This window comes from Pinus tabuliformis, chromosome 1_1 (genome assembly GCF_031772625.1).
Source record: "Pinus tabuliformis cultivar Carrire ecotype Pingquan chromosome 1_1, CPIR1, whole genome shotgun sequence".
Taxonomy (NCBI): Eukaryota; Viridiplantae; Streptophyta; class Pinopsida; order Pinales; family Pinaceae; genus Pinus; species Pinus tabuliformis.
Window position 1 is genome coordinate 468,403,939 of NC_142297.1, and position 18,078 is coordinate 468,422,016.

Sequence of the window (18,078 nt, forward strand, 5' to 3'; positions counted from 1 at the left end):
AATTGTGCATTGTCACATACCCATCCAAGTGGATACGGTTTATGATGTGGAACAGTTTCCAGATTTAAACTCTTGACAGTGTTTTCTAAGAGAAGATTGGCTTGAGAACCGCTATCAAACAACGTATCAAAATGTTTCAATATCACCCTTATGTGAAACAGTTCTATTCTCCTCTTTTCATTTGGAGTTTCATTATGTGAGTTTGAAGAACTAGTGTTGGCAATGGATTCCTTTCCTTGAAACTCCATGGTTGTGATTTTTGTTTCATCACCCGATTTGGATCCTAAATCCTCTCCTTGAGTGATTGGAGATGTCTTTTCTTTTCCTTTGTTGTTGAATTTCTTTGGTTTCATTTCGGGATGAATCTTCCAATAGTGAGCTTCATCACAACCCTCTCTAAAACAATGTTTACAGATTGTTTTATCTCCTTCCTTTTTAATGGATGCATTTTTCTTTCCCTTGAAACCCTTTCCTTTCTCTTTACCCTCAAATGGCTTTCTACTACCTTCTTCTGGGGTGTTTTTCCCTCTTGCCTCAAGATGAGTGGCTTGCACACTCACATCATCTAAAATTATTGGGATTAAACATTAATATAGTATGCCTAATGTAACTGTGTAAACCCCATATGTACTTCAACAAAGTTTCCCTTGACTGCAAATCTACACCTAACATCAGATACCTTTTTTTGAATTCTTGGGTGTAATCTTGCACATTCTGACCTTTAAGTTGTCTAAAGTTCTGTCAATTCATGACAGCTTTCTGCATATAATCTAGAGGGTAGAATTGTCTTTTAATTGCAGCAATGAAATCATTCCAAGAAATTGAGATCTTACCATGTTTTTAATCTCCTGTTGAGTCTTTGATTCCCACCATACTAGTGATGCACCCTCCATTCTCAAGGAAGCTAACTGAATCTTCATGTCATCCTCTTGAAAATTTTGAATCTTGCAATAGACCTCCAACAGATGAATCCAATTATCAATCTTATCTGCATTCACTTCACCATTGTACATGGGCAACTCGAATTTAACATCAAGTTTTAAAAAAAGTGATTTACCAGTTCCTTTTGAAGAAGGATGATGAGTATGAGTAAGGGTTGTATTAATGGAAGAGTGTGAAGAAGAAGATGAAGAAGATGGTGGAGGTTTGTCTCGATTCCCATTACCTCCTCCTAAAGAGCCTTCTCCTTTGGGAGGTTTGGAACTTTCTCCTTGCAATTTGTTATTCCTCTCTTCATAAAGGAACTTCACCATCTTTGTCATATCAAAGAAAGCCTTTCTGAATTTCTTCTCATCTTCTGTCATGTTTGTAGGTTCTCCTCATGAGACATGATCTCTGGAGTCTCAACTACAACTTGAGGTTGAACTGGTGTTGGAGATTGTGGCAACCTTGCTCTTCTTCCCCTTGACCCAACTTCAGGGCTTCCAACCAGCATTCTTTCACCTCTTTTGAGTTTTAACCTTGTCAGCATGACTTAAAATTGCAAACAATTAAATCCTTCTTTCACAAAGTAAACAAACTAGTGCTCTGATACCAAATTGATCTGATTTAGAATACTAGTTTGTAGTGCTAAGATCTTCCTCTGCTTATAAACAAAATGCTTGCATTGTGCTTAAGGATTCATCAACTTTTTGCAAGTGAAATGAAGAGTTTTTAGGTTAATTTAATGAGAAATTTAACATGAATCAGAATCCATACAACATCGTAAATATGTACAAAACATCATCAAAAACACATTACAACAAGCACATGATAAAGGAGTTCACCCCTTATGGGCTACGTCTCCTTGGTTCAGCTTCCAATGGCTTAGGCCTCTCTATTATGCTCAAATGTATAAAAATATGTGTTTACAATGCTCAAATGCTTCTGAAAGCCCCTCCAATCAGTCTAGAATACTCAAAAATGGTTATCTAGCCTCTTTTTGCATCCCGTTTGGTGGAAAATTGCCTTAGTTGTGACTTTTGTCAGTCTTTCCACAATTTCCTCCTCCAAATCTGGCTAACTTCCAGTTAAATTCATTATCTGGAGTTAATTTTGGCAGTTCCGCCGAAATTAGCAATTCCGCCAACTTCCCCGCCTATCTCGCGGTTAAGGTCGAGTGGTCACATGGTGGTTAGGTCCGGTAGTTAAGGTGATGGTTTCAGCAGCTCCATCACAAATTGCAATCAGTGAAGTCTGGTGGGTCTTATGGTCTGGAACGTGGTGAGCGATGTGCAATTGTGATACGGTAGACCCGATGGGACATCAAATTGCAGCTGATAAACATATCGTGTCCAGGATCCTTTTGCAAACTGCAATTCGACAGAGTCTTGGCTATCCATATACATATGAGGGACATGTCCTATTGTGATATGTGATTGTGATATCACATTGCAACCCGAACCTGTTGGGGTCGATTCTATAGCACCATGTGATATGCGATGTGTGATCGTATCACAACCCTGATCCCACCGAGCGCTAATTCTATAACACCCCCCTTCAGCGATGTGCAACTGTGATTCTCGCATCATACCCTGGCTTGCTCTGGGGCCGATTTGTAACGTCGACCCGCCTCCGATATGCAATTTTTGAAATGTGCGAACCAATGGCAACCTACCACTTGGCACCTCCTCATTCGCTGAAGGACCTTGTCACATCATCCAATCCTGCCATGTAAGTAAGTAAAATTTGAACTTTGACTTACTCTCACTTCTACATACGAGCTTGGATTTGAGTGTCATTTACATCGTTAGAATCAAAATGATGAGCTATTTGATCTGAAGCTGAGTTTAACAAAATTCTGACACTTTGATTTTTGAGCCTAATTTTGAGCACCTAATCAACAAGCCTAACAACTAGAAGCAATATCTAACTCATATAAATTGTCATTTAGGAATGGTGTTCTACAAACAAATCCCCTTTGTTCAATGGTACTAATTATACCTTTTGGAAAGTTAAGATGAGAACATATTTAATATCCCTTAGAGTAGATGTTTTGGGGCGTAGTTGAGCATGGTTATGAGAAACCCCTACTATTATAGATAAAGATGATAAATTGGACCTTTATTTTAATTCCAAATCCATGAATGTTACCCTTAGTGGGCTAGCTAATCAATATTCATAAAAGTAATGCATTGTAAGACTGCCAAGGAAATGTTTGGATAAATTAAGAAACATTCATGAAGGTGATGGTAAAGTGAGATTGGCTAAATTACAAGTTTAGAGAATGCAGTTTTAATCCTTGAGAATGAATGATGATGAAGATGTAGCAAAGTTATTTCTTCAAGTTGGTGTAATAGTTAATGTTATGAAGGGTCTTGGTGAAACCATAAAATACTCCACAATTGTCCAAAAAGTGTTGAGGTGTCTACATGCCAAGTTTAATCCTAAAGTATCAACTATTGAATAAATGTCTAACATCAAAACTCTAACAATGGATCAATTTCTTAGCTCTCTAACAACATATGAAATCATAATTACAAAAGGGAAGTCTACTCCAATAGATGCAACATTTAAAGCTTATAAGAAATCCATAGAAGACCAAGAAGAAGCAAGTTCAAGCTCAGATGAAGAAGAAGCAAATTTTGTAAGAAAAATGAAGAAAGAGATTGGTGAGTATAAAGGAAAACTTCCTTCTAGGTGCCTTAATTATGGAAGAGTAGGGAATTATGCCTCAAAATGTCCATTTAAGAAATAAAAGAATAAATCAAAAGGTAAAGAAAATAATAAATATAACAAAGTGAAGAATGAGGAGTGATTTTAAAAAATATATATATACTTAGGGTAACAATTCTTCAAAAGTCACAAATGAATATGTTAATGAAGAGATAATTAGAGAATTCATGCTTATGGCCCTAGAGACTCAATCTGAAAAACTTAATGAGTGCGAGATCAGTGAACAAGAAGAGGGTGAAGTTGACCTTGAAGGAGAGCTAATTAGTGCTCTAGAAGAAATTGATATGCTCAAACAAAAGAATAGAAACAAAAGGAAATTTTGATGAAATATGTTAAAGAAGAACCTAAGTCTAAAGAGTTTCTCCAATTTAAGGTTGAATTAGAAGAGGCCAAAAAGGTTGAAGACATCTTATTCCAATAGTTAAAATAGAAAGGCAAAGAATGTGTGAAGTTGGAAGAAGAAGTAGTTTCTCTTAGAAAAAAACTAGAGAAAATACAAGTTGAATTAAATATGAACCTTAAACACATTAAGGGGTCTAAAAAGTTGGTTGAGATTCTAAATGCTTAGAGATCTCCTTTTACAAAAGTTGGTTTGGGTTATGAAGGAGAAACCAATAAGAAGAAAATAGATGATAAAAAGACTATCAACTTCATGAAAGTTGTGATGGGAGTGTTAACACCCAGGTTGTTCCCTATGACTCCCAAGGGAATACGGCCGGGGTAACCACTAACCAATCTTTTGATCACCGTTTCTAGCCAAACTGTGATCAGAGAGGGCTCTCTCTTTATGATTTGTATCTGTTATGATAGTGTTTTAGGCTAGGTATTACGCACAGGTTTTGTTTATGTTTTGGTTGAAGATTTTCTTTCAGGTCTTGTGATATAATGTTCAAAGAGTCAAATATCATTGGGCAATGGAGTCTATGGCTGTAGGTGTCTAGAAACCTTGAGGTGAATTGGTGAAACTTACAGGGCCATTTGGATACTTCATATAACAAAATTTTTGATTTACAACACAAACAGGTGAAAAAACCAGTGAAAGCAATTAAGAATTTTCACTAAAGTATTCAAGTATTTCCACCAAACTAGGTATGAGAAACGGATAGATGTCTCAGGAGCAAACTTGAATCCCTGGGAATGTCTATCACTGTAAAAGATATAGTTTTAAAGTGCAGCAATTAAGAATTACACTTCATTCACTGTATCTGAAGAAAACATGGATAATAGCTTAGATTGAGTTCAGGGTAATCAGTGATTAAATCCTGGAACTATTCTTCTACTTTGCTATTAAGTGTGAAACATTTAAACAATGAAAGAGAACAAAAGACTCGAAAACATGTAACACAGAGATTTAAGAAAGACTTATTGTTTTATGAAACACTCTGGAATCCTGCAACATTCACCATTCATCACAATGCATCAAGGTGCGCCCAGCTTTGGAAATTCCATTCACCCTTTGTATTATTTCTCTGAGAATTTTACAGCAAGTGAGATCTCCAAAATGAAAATAACAACAACCCCCTAAGCTTCAGTGGGGGGCGAATATATACATACGATTTTACAAAAATATCTGAGTTCTAAGTTATCTCAGACTTAATGTTCTCACCAACTTTTGAGATATTATTAGCAGAACTTTATTACAGCATTGAATACAAATTAAAGGCGTCTTGATATTCTGTCAGAAGATATTTTAGCCTTTGGGAGCTGCTAAGTCGGTTGGGATACTTTGATCAAATGCTGGAGAACCCGACTTTATGGCTCGTGCGCTGTATTTTGGGTCTGCCACCTGTGATTGTGATTGATGCTGTGGTGAGTAAATAACCTTACTGAGTTGGCTCAGCATCTGTCTTTTCCTTGTGGAGTTATCCACCAAAATTCTGCCTGTGCATGACTGTTCATAAACTGGAGAAAATTAACGCTACAGGTTCTGGCCTGATAAGATTATCTGTGTCAAATTCCTCCATACTTCTTGTGTGGGCAATTGGTGATTTATGATTGCCCCCATAGTCTCATCTGCTTCTGTATACTTAAAGAAATTTGGTGGTGTATCAAACAGGTGATCAATTTCATTCATGATAAAAAACAGGTTATCCACCCTATCATACAAATTCTGCCCTGATGCTGGCCCTGTTTCTGCTGAGGTACTGGGCTGTTTTGCAATTTGTGCTGCAGCATGGGCATCAACCCTTTTGATGTAATTTTCCAGGGTAAGCAGTCTTCCTACACTGCTTAATATGCTGGGGAGGCCTCTGTTTTGTAATGCCAGGAATCTGTCCAGGAATTTGTTGATTTCGGTCTGCATGTCCTGTGTTCTCCTCTCCAGTGTTCCAACTAGGCTTCTTAGTGTCAGGACTCTTTTAACTACTGAGATTGTTTCAGTCCTGTTAGTAATTCCCATGGTGGCCAGCTGAGAGCTCGTCTTGTTATTTAAAATATTGATCATTCTGCTGGCAGCATCTAGCTTGTGGCCAAGGCTTGCTCTTGCTCTGTGTATTTCCTTGTTTGCCTTTGTGATGAGTACTATTTGCTCATCCATAGTCTCAATATACTGCCACTGATTGGTGATGGATCGACCAATGTTGCCCCAGAGGACTGCTTTTAATTCTGCTGTTACTTTTTCTAGTGCAAGCTCCTTTTCCAGTTCAGCTATTCTCTTTTTTAGAACTTTTATTTCTCTTTCCTTTGCTACCTCATTCTGCTTGCTTTTGTCAAATCTTTCATTCACCTTAGTCAAAGACCTTTTGACTTCATCAAGCTCTTTCATTTGGGATTCAAGAACTCGGATCTCAGCTTGCAGCTTCTGCATATCCAGACTAGGAGTCTGCTCTGTTGTTGGCGTAGTTGTTGCTGTAGATGGTGCTGTAGTTCCTGTCTGCTGAGGAGGAAGAGTAGTTGTTGGAGGGGCTTCTTCAAGATTGATTACTTCCGGAGGGGGCTGGGAAGTTTGGCCCTCTTCTCTCTGTTTTAATGCTGTCTGTAATGCTGCCTTTGCAGCTTCTGATTGTCCTAGCTGGTCTTGAGTCCGAACCAGCTCCTTGTATAAGGATATCATCAAATCCGTAGCATCCTTTTCTAGCCTTTGCTGAGCAACTTCATCTGTTTGAGGATGGATGGTGGCTGGGAGCTTGATTTTCCTCCTTAAGGCAGCCATGTCTTGATCCCTTATCTTCAACAGTTCCTGGATACCTTTAACATCTTTAGGATCATGTCCTATTTCTATAATTACATCCTCCAAGGACTTGATTCTGTTGTCCTTGGCTTGTGATGATGCTCTCTCCAATTCCAGCTGAGAGGCTGTATTATCAAGGCTGCTCTTCAATTTGTAGTTTTCCAATGTTTCATCTGCCAAGGAGGCATACACCATTTCACCAGTTTGTTTATGCAGTTCGATTTTATCCATAGGGTGTATATCTTTGGCCAGAACCTCCATGTTGGTCCTTAGGTAATCCGAGGTAGATTGGGGGTGCAGAGTTGTGGGCATGAAGTGACTCATGATCATTTTGCCTTCACTTACATCAAAGGCAGACATGAGTCTCTGCTGATTGGTGGGAGCCAGGTTCAGCAAATGATTGTACAGCTGTACTTTAATAGGATCACTCCTCCTTTTAATGTCGATAAACTGCTGTTTGATGCTTACCTGTCCTTCTTTGTGCTGGCTGGAGGAGCTGACCTCCCCTCCCATAGCTCTATCATGTTCATGCTGGAATGAACTGGCTGATACTTCTCGGCTGGGTGGGCCCATGCCCGATGCTTGTCTTATTGCCTCATCATCTTCTGGGAAGTCATTCAACCTTTGCCTTTTCTCTCCCTGATTGATGGATGAAGTCAGGGGAGTCTCTCTATCTCTTTTCCTGGTTAAGTCCTCCTTTTGTGGGGTTTGGAGGACCGATGTATCAAAGGTAGTTTCTGCCCTAGGAGGCACTATATTCTGAGCCTGTTGCTCAGTGGAACTAGGAGTGTTAATCACCCTTTCTTGCTGCAAGGGTTGCTGTTCCTTAAGTGGCACTTCTTCTTGCTGCTGCCCTTGTTCCTGTTGTTCCATCTCTTCTTGCTGTTGTAGCAATGTCTCCACTTGTTCTTCTGTCAATGGAGGTGGCTGTTCCACCTGCTTCCCTTTATCTTTGCTTGCTGTCTGCGGTGCCTTCTCGGCAGTTTGCTGCTGTGTTGTTGATGATGTAGTAGCTGCTCCAAGCTGTCTTCTGTATGAATGAGGAACCTGTCCACAATTTTCCAAGTCAGCTTGCTTTTGTATATTTCTAGCTTCTCTCTCTAGAAGCTCTTCAGCAGTTATTTCTTCTTCTAAGGTACCCTCTTCCCAGCTTAATGCATTGGCATACTGTTCAATCTCAGGTTGTCTCTTGTGTGCATAACCACCCAATTTGTATTTTATCCTCCTGAGGGAGACAAAATGATTGGGGTCATAGGGTATCCATTCAAAACTAGTTTGCAGTCTGAGGCCTTCCAGGATAGTGTTTGCCTCTTTCCATCCCTCCTCTTTTCTGTTATATAGGAAAGGACCCAGCTGGCTCCTCACCTTTAGCTGTGACTTCTTGTTCTTGCTCTGAAAATGCAGGTAGTTTGAGTTGCCAAACTGTCTGAAATATTCCAAGGCAAAAAGCCTCATGGGGACATACCTTGGCAATCTAAAAGGTGTCAACTCACAGCCATATATTCTGATGACTGTGTGGTTTTGGTAGAGGTACCAATTACCAATGCTGTAGGTTTTGTTTAGGTGAAGAACTCTCTTCATATCATCAGTTAGCCTTGGAGGAGGAACACCATGCAATACTGTCAAGGCTGGATAAATGAATAAGTCAATGAACTCATTGTATGTGTAAGGTGACACAGATGTATAGTGAAAGACAGAGGTCCAGAACACCACTGATCTTGGATTTCCTTGGGCATTGAGTTGCTTCAAAGGAAAAGAGAAGGTAGCTGGTTGATAAAACAAGAAGAGGTGGTATATGTATGAGGTATACCTGAATAGTCTTTCTCTCTTCAAGTTCATAAACTGGTCATGGATTTTATCTGCAATGTATGTAGCATAATCATAATGCACAGCTGGGGGCTTACCAGGAGAGAATAGAGACAGCGTTGCTATTATGGTTTCATCCACATCTTCCATTCCCTTGAATCCTAGGGCATAGCTGATCAAATCCACTAACATCCTGCCCAATTCATTCAAGTACTGATATCCAATAGGAGGAGTTCTGACTGATTCAGAGCCTGGTTTTACAAACAACTGATTGATTTTAATGATTTGGTCAATTGACAGCTTGCTCCCTTTCTTTATCAAATTCTGCATATTGAGGGGGGTCAATTGCTTGGCAGTATGGAAGTGCAGCATCTCATTAATACTCTCTGGGGTGATCTGGAACAGGACTGAGCCTGTGGGGCTGATGACAGCTCTTTGGTTTGGGTCATAGCATTCCTGGCAGCTGTATATCAACTCTGGCATAGGATTTACCTGGGGGAGGTTGTAGATTGGCAGGTTTGAGTCCCAAATCCCCAAGATGTCTGCTCCACTCAGGTGCTGGGCTTTCAACTCATTCAGCATCTGGATATTGTATTTGGAGCCCATAACAAAACCAAGCCAGCATTTGGTAATCCATATCTCCCAGGGCTTTCCACTCCAATTCCTGGTGAGGGGCATTGAGGGGCTTGATGTTGAGAGCAATGGGAGTCTCCATGATCTTCTTCAGAGTTCAACAATTGTAGGTGGATGGTTTTATGGAAGCAACACAGAATAGAAGTGATTTTCTGTAAAAACAGTTTGTGTCTCAGATACCAGAGGAGGAATTTACACAACAGCAGTTGAAATACTGTTTGTTTCAGGAGCAGGGCTTCTTTATGGTCTCAGTATGTCCTCTTTTAGCGGGTGAATTGAGTTTAACAAGAAATTTGCCGGGAATACGCAGTGAATGTTGTTTTTGAGCGAAATTACAGGTATTAAGGCTCGGCTGATGTTTTTGGACTTCACAGTTGCAAATGTGGATGTGCAGAGGGAAATGGCCGGTGAAAATATAATGTTTAAGGTCTCCTTAGCCCCCTGAGTAACTTTAATTTCAATAACAGGCGTATGGAGGGCAGCAAACGGTAAATACCTGTTAATTGACGAACAGAGGTCGCATAGGCGTGCACGGTTGGAGCTCTGGAGGTCGCCTTGGTTAACTGAGCAGGTTGGCGAAAATTTGGACGTAAACAGCCATGCAGAGCCGAAGTAGCGACAGGAGTAAAAAGTGAGAAAAACACGGTTTTTTGGGTTAATATGGACCTTTTTACCATTTTGGCGCTTTTTAGTGATGACGTCAGCATGACGTCATTAGCGGGTCAAGGTCAAGTGACGTCAGCTGACGTCATCGGGTGACGTGGCGGTAAGCAATTGGTCCATGGGGGCGATGAGGTGGCAGCCATGTCATCAGCGAGGCGGACCAATCAACGGCAAAAGGATAAGCAGAAATGACGTGGCGATATGACATAGGAGGGCAGCTGGCGGCTAGGACCGTAGCGGTTACGGTTAAGGCTTAGCCGCTACGGTCTCTCGGGGCGGTCTGGGTACGGCGCTGAAACTGTCAGGCCCGGCTCCGAGAGCCCTTATTGTTTGACGCGTGGCCTGCCCGTGACGTGACGCAACGTCACTTTCTCGGGCGGTAAAGGACCACCATGGGGGCCGCTCCGATATTGCTGTGGATCGTCGGATCCTCGGGACCTGATCCGACGGTGGGTGGAGCAACAACGTGCTCGGAGTATATGCACGGGCGGAAAACTTTGGGTTGTGGGTTTTTTGATGGTTTTACAATGTTTTCCATTAAAACAAACTGCGCGCTAACCTTTTGGAAACGTGCCAGAGGCGGGCTTTTTAGACTTTGGGTAATTTTTGCAAAGGATTTAAGGGTAAAAGAGGGTTTATAAGGGTTTTTTCAATGCAAATGGTGGTTTGAGGAGCAAGTTGGCTGGTAACAAGGGGGAATGGGACGTGATAGGTTCACCAAGGTGACCAGAGGTCACTTTGGTTCCTTTTGAAGAACATATGGCTATAATGCCAAGGGGAGGAGTATTTATAGAATTTGGGGCTTTATACACCATAGTGTTAATATTATTAGGGGAAGGGTAAGATAGGGGAGCTATATAGTAGAATTAGAGGTTAATATGAATGAGGGAGCAAATGAAGGGGATCTCACTGAGTTTATCTGAAATTGATTTAGTTTTGAGAGTAGATCAAAATGAAAAGATCTTAGACAAGAAATGTGGCTTTTGTGTGAACAAGAACCACCATAAAACCATGGTCTTTCTCCATGAATCTCAGCTGAAAAGGGAATGTTAATAATGGAGTGAAGGGGGAAAGGGAGGTTAGTCATGCTCCTTGCTGTAATTTGATGGAATTAACCACTTTGTCCATTGATAGATTTTGCCTTGGCAATACATCTTTTGACATATGTGCAATGGTGAAAATGCCCTTTCTGCAACCACAACTACTTACCCAGCTATTTTCCTAGCATTTTTTGTTTCTCCATTGGAGGGTGCACTTGGACTTGCAAACCCTTACTTGCCTTTTCTTTTCTTTGGCTTTTTCTTTATTCTTTTCTATCTACTTCTACCCTTATCTCTTCCAAGGTCCCAGATTAGGCTGTTGGGATCCTTTTCTTCTCTACCTAAACTAGTTGTCTGCCAAGATTAAGCAGTTTGGACAGACTCCTTTCTCTATTCTACAACAGAAAATTTAAACATGGCATGATCCAGATTAGACTTTTGGACCATCCATCAAAATTTGAAATAAGGTCATCAATATTTGAAACACTTTACACACCTCTTGCTTTCTAGGAAATATGGGATCTTTGTGATATCAAAGCAGAGCATATTTGGACTTTCCTTGGCCAATCATGAAATATGAAACCTATTGGTATAGGTATCCAACAGTGGCTCCACATGGGGATGGTTTTTCTTTTGAAAGACCAAGAACAGCAGGTCAGATTGCCTTGTTCTTTGACTGCCCATCTCAATCTTGAAATCTCGCTGCTTTGATGTATCAAAACTGTGTGCCTCCTTTTTGAAAGACCTCTGATCCTATTGCCTCTTGCTGGTTGGTGAATCACTTGGAAAACTGTATTTTACAATCTAAAACAGAAAACTATATGTACATCCGCATATATACAAGGGAATCTGATGTTGCAATCATGGGAAATAATCAAAATAATGCTTCAGCATCCTGCCATTGACAGGACCTTCATCCAAGTCAGTTTCAGTCAGACTTTTAAGGAAGTAAGTGTTGTTACCTTGTACTGCTTGGACAGCAAATGGTCCTCTCCATAAAGAGTCAAATTTTCCATGTTTTCCTTTCTCTTCTCTTCTTGCATCCCACTTTAAGACTTTGTCCCCCACATTGAAATCTTCTGCTTTGGTTCTCCTATCAAAGGCCTTTTTCAATTTTTCTTGTAATATCTGCACTCTGCTGAAAACTTGTTCTCTAGTTTGCTGTAAACAGATTATCTGATTGATCCTCCTTTGCATATCATTTGGCTCTGCTTGACTTTCTTGCAGAAGCTTCATAACCGGTACTCCTAGTGATGAAGGAAATCTGGCTTCTAATCCATAGACTAACTCATATGGGCTGGTCCCAATTGATCTTTTGGTTGTTAGTCTATCTGCCCATAAAGCATTTACTAGTTTTTTATGCCAGTTCTTTTTATTCTCTTCCAGCACTTTCTTTATGATATTTATTAAACTTTTGTTTGATGATTCAGCAAGACCATTTCCTTGAGGATAGTAAGCAGTAGAATGGCCCAAAGTAATGTGAAATTTATGGCAGAAGTTCACCATTTTCTTGGATCTGAAGGCAGCAGCATTGTCTGTTATTATCTTGTCTGGACAGCCAAATCTAGCCAGTATATTGTTTTCCAAAAACTGAATAATTACTGAATCATTTGCTTGTCTGCATGGGGCAGCTTCAATCCACTTGGTGAAGTAGTCTGTTGCTGTTAAAATCCATCTGTGTTGTCCTGAAGATGAGGGGTGAATTTCCCCAATGAAATCCAAGCCCCATTGTTGGAAGGGTCTTTCTGTTGCAATGGGCTTCAAAGGAAGTGGCAGCAACTGTCTTTTGCCTTCAAACAGTTGGCATTTGTGGCATGAGGTTGTAAATTTCTTAACATCAGAGAACATGGTGGGCCAGTAATAAACAGCCCTCAATATCTTGTCCACAGTGGACTTCCAGTACAAATGTCCACCACAGTCTCCAGCATGGAAATCTTGCATGATATTGTTAGTTTCATTCTCTATTAGACAGTGCAGCAATATACCTTCATGGTTTTTCCAAAGTAAATTTCCATCTATCACACAAAATCTAGATGTTTTCATTTTTAGGAACCTACACTTAGTTCTGGACAGTCCTGGGGGAGCACACAGGTTTTGTAACACATAGCAGATATCAGAGTACCAAGGAGATTGTTCAAAGGCTAGATTGATCTTTGGAGTCGCCAGCTCTGTTTCACTGTCCAGTTGGTTGATATCTAAGGCTTGGAAATTTGCTTCTGTCATTAATTTGGCCAAACCTTGCCCTTTTATCAGCTTAGTAGGTTTTATTTCAATGTCAAATTCTAGTATATTGGCAATCCATTTTCCTCTCCTACCCTCTAAGTTTTCTTGGGTAAGAATGTCTTTGACAATAGGACTTGGTACATAAGCCACAACATGGGAGTAAAGGATGTAAATCCTAAAGTCTTTAATAGCTTTGATCAAAGCATAGGCTTGCTTCTCCATAATTTGATACTTTAGAGGGGCATCTCTAAGAGCTCTGCTGAAAAAGGCAATAGGCTTCTCATTCCCTTGGTCATCTTTCTGTAATAAAACAGCAGCAATAGTATGTTGGGAGGCAAAGGAGAAAATGATAAAGTCTCTGTCAAACTGAGGATTGGTTAACACTGGGGTTTGAGTCAAGGCCAATTTTATACTTTCAAAGGCTTGTTTTGCTTCAACAGTCCATTTGACCTTTGAATCTTTCTTTAGCATATTGTTTAGTAATCTGATTAATTCTGCTAAATTAGGGATAAACCTTCTTAAAAAGTTGATTTTCCCTAAGAATCCTTGCAATTCCTTGACATTCCTTAGGTGAGGCATTTGTAGGATAGCTTGTATCCTATCTGGATCAATTCTTATGCCATCTTTTGAAATAATGTGTCCTAAGAGTTTCCCTTCTTCCAAGCCAAATAATGACTTCTTGGGGTTTAAGGAAATGCCATATTTCCTGCATGTTATGAAAATCTGTCTCAAATGTTTCAAGTGTTCTTGGTCAGATTTTGAAAAGGGTGTAAGATCATCTAAGTAAATGACCAAGAAGTCATGAATCTCTTTTGCAAAAGCAATGTCCATTGCTCTTTGAAACGTTGCCCCTGCGTTTTTCAATCCAAAGGGCATTTTCACAAACTTGAAAGTTCCCCATGGGGTTGTAAATGCAGTTTTGTCTTGATCATCAGGGTGTACTAGGATTTGATTGAAGCCTGAGAATCCATCAAGCAATGATATCCTTGAAGCCCCTACTACTCTTTGAAGAATATGATCCATTTTGGGTAACGGGTAGTTATCTTTGAGTGATACTTGATTCAAATTCCTTAAATCTACACAAAGTCTAATCTCACCAGTTTTCTTTCTTGTAGGGACCAAATTTGAAATCCACTCAGAGAACCTGATTGGTGCTATGATACCAGCTTTGAACATTTTATGTAATTCTTTCTCAATGGAAGGAAGGAGCACAGGATTGATCCTTCTCAATTTCTGTTTGAATGGTTTTTGATTAGGCTTGAGGGGAATGGTGTGCTGGATGACAGAAGTATCATAGGACTTTAGATCCTCATAACCCCAAGCAAAAACATCTTGAAACTCTTTAAAGAGGTCAATATATTTGGGTTTTTGATCAGGGGGCAAAGAGGCAGATAGCTTTATTATTTTAGGCTTGTCAATAGTACCAATGTTGCATTCTTCAACTGTTGCATCTAATGGCTGCATCTTTGGCTTCCTAAGGATGTCATTTGAATCAAAAATATCCTCTAGTGGGGTAAGGCCTACTGGAAGAAAATTGTCTTTGAGTTGTATGATTTCAGCTTCAGCGTTGCTCATCTCTTCACAGTCAATTTGGTGAATTTGCTGAATGTTTTTATTGCTGAAAATGGTTGGACTCAGTAATTGTTTTGCTGTTCTAGGTGATATTGGGTGAGCAGACTGTTGAAACTGTATTTGTGATGGACTTGCTCCCTCAAGTATTTGTGATTGACTTGCTGATTCAAGTATTTGTGATTGACTTGCTGATTCAAGTATTTGTGATTGACTTGCTCCATCAATATCAATATTTAATCCTGTGAACTCTTGTTGCAAGGTTAAAAAATTGTTTATTTGCATGCCATCCTCAAATACTTGCCATTCTTTGACATTGTTTGGAATAGAGGGTCTGTATTTGACCTCGGCTGTGAAACAGTTATTGGGTTCCAATGGGAATTTGAAGGTGCTGGCAAACGTTGCCAAGCTGTGTGCATGGAGATTGTGGCCCCTTGAAATTTTCGTGATAACATACTCAGAGAAGGTCTCTAATATTTCAATTACAGCAGATCTGTAGGACCTCAATCTTTTGTCATTGGTGACAAAGTTTCCTTTCACTTGTTGAATTACTAGATCAGAGTCTCCCATGATGGAGAGTTTGGGAGCTTGTAGTGATTTTGCTAGCTTTAGGCCCAGCAACAGAGCTTCGTATTCTGCCATATTGTTAGTGCATCTAAAATTCAATCTATAAGCCCTACCTTCTGCATAGTCTTTCTCTTTGTTATGTATCCACACTCCAGCTCCCGCCCCTAACTTGTTAACTGAGCCATCAAATTCTAGGACCCACAGGATGTCTTGCTGAACAGGAGATTTAAAATTCTGTTGATGGGATGGCAATGTGAGCATGAGTTGGGGTTTCTTTTCCCATTTGTTTTCTAGGACAATTTCATCCCTTTTTTGACAATCTTTGACAACTAGAGGAGGGATACTGTGTATTGTTGGGCTGATTGATGTTTGGCAGGTGATACTTGTTTGATCAATGTTTTGTTCTTGTGTGAGTGTTTCGGTCCTAATGTCATTGTTTGAGAGGCTTGTGCTGTCATTGAAGAGGATGAAGGAATCTATGTCCGAATGGACAGCATATATTGGAAAGTTTTGAGGCTTTTCTTCACTGCTGACCATATACTTCATGAGTGTTTCCCTGTACAGTCTTTTTGGTTGCCCAAAGACAGAGATAGTGGCATATGACATATCTAATTGCAGGGAGCCTTGGAGCTTGGCTCCCCATGATCTTGATAACAGCATCCCATATTTAGGTGGGATATCAGCGACTACAACATCCATTAGAATGGTTTTGTTGGGATATTGAACCAGAGACACACATAAATCTTTTATTAGGCCTAAACATTTGACTTGGCTAGAATCAAAAGAAAACAGGTCTTTGTATGGTCTTGTTATATCCAAGTTCAATCTTTCCATGACTGCTTTTGGCATAAGGTTGTGAGAGGCGCCTGAGTCGAACATTGCATTATGCAGTATTTTATCATGAACATGCAGGCTGACATAAAAAGGTAAGACCCCTGTGACTATTGTTTTTCCATCTACCTCTGGGCCAAACAGTAATTCTAGAGTGTCATCTAGCACATTCACATCATCTTTGCTAGTAGTGAGTTGAAGGGATTTTTTGATCTGTTGTTTGTATATGTCATGCTTGGCTAGCTCTGAGAGAGGAATTGCTATTTTTAGCTTGCTAATCTCTGTGCCTAGCTCAAAAGGTTTGTCAACTTGGGTTTTAGAGTCACGGATACCAGTCTTTTCTTTGTTCATTAAATCTTCTTGTTGGATTTCATCTTGATTTTGAGACCTGCCCCTTTTACTCATGTCTTGAGGGGTAAGATTTGAATCAGGGTGAGAGGACGAAGTTGCCATGGGCTGTTGTAGTGGGGACAGCAGTTCAGTAACCTCCTCAACTACAATTTCTTCTGCAGGAAAGTTTATTTTGTCATTGGGTTCTGTGATCATGGTTTCTTTAGACCTCAGTTTATCCTTTATCTTGTCGGGCTGGTTTACATTCACAGTCCTACTCCTCAGTTTATACTGTTTATGGACTTCATAGACAGCAGTATCATATCCTTGTTTAAAGTCAAAGGATTCTCCTGATTTAGTTTGGAATGTTTTGCTTTCATCCTCCTCATGGTCTTCTTGCGTTAGGAAAACATGGCTTTTACCATCCAGACCCATTAAGTTAATTTCAGGATCTTCATTGAGCTGATTGGCTGTGGAAGTTTCTGCATAGTTTTCTTGAAAAGGGTGTCTAATGTCTTGGTCAGCACTTGTCTTTCCTATGTTTGGGTTCTGAGGTCTCCTAAAATTCGGGTTTCTAGGAGGGTTGCTTTGTGATGCCTCCCATGATGATTTTCTTTCAACTGATTCCACTCTTTCACCCAATCTCTTCATGCTGTTTAGTATTACATCCAGCTTTTGATCAAAACCCAAGGGCTCTTCTCTGAAGCCAGTCTTCTTTTCCAACTTTGCCCTGTTTCTTTTGGCAATTAGGTTAGCCTCTACAGTGACTGCAACCCTTTGAGCTTCTGCAAGGGTTGGAGGATCTCTTTCTTTCAATTGATAAGCCATATCAGAATCAAAACCGTCAGGGAAGTTATACAGGGCCAAATCAGGAGGGAGCCTTAAGTTCTGTGGGATAGCATTATATACATTGTTAAACCTAGCACAATATTCCAAAACTGTTTCTTGGGGACCTCTTTTAATAGTGTTATATTCACCAAGTATGTGGAGAGGATCTTTCTTCTTCTCCCATCTCTCAGTAAAGGCTTCGTAAAGCTGATCAGGTGTTGCAATGGAGTTTGCATTGAGGGATCTGAACCAAGTTCTAACATCCCCAGTTAAGCTTTGAACAAAAATTCTCATCCTGACACTGTTATCATCTATTTCATAGGTCTCAAAGTGGTCTTGCATCTTCTTAGCATGCTGGACAGCTGTCAAAGGGCCATGGGAGTCAAAAAATGAGATTTTGGTTTGGTAGTCTTGGGGTAGAGCTGGAGCATTAGCTGGTATCTGCAGAGGTGCATACCTGTTGGCCATGTTTATGGGATTTACAGGGTTGACAGGAATAAATGGGACAGCAGGGATTACTGGTGTAACAGGGTTAATGGGATGGGTAACAAATGGGGAACTGGTTGAAAGAGTATGTGCAGTGGGTGAAGATGTAAGAGGAGGACTTTGAGGTGTTGATGATGAACTAGGGGAACTAGGAGTGGATCGGAAAAGAACTTTGCAAGGAGTAGGAATAAGGATAGGTCGATCTGAACTTATATCTGAATCAGCAGGCTTCTCCTGCTTTTGCTGTCTCCTAATGTTCTTTGGAATGATATTGGGATT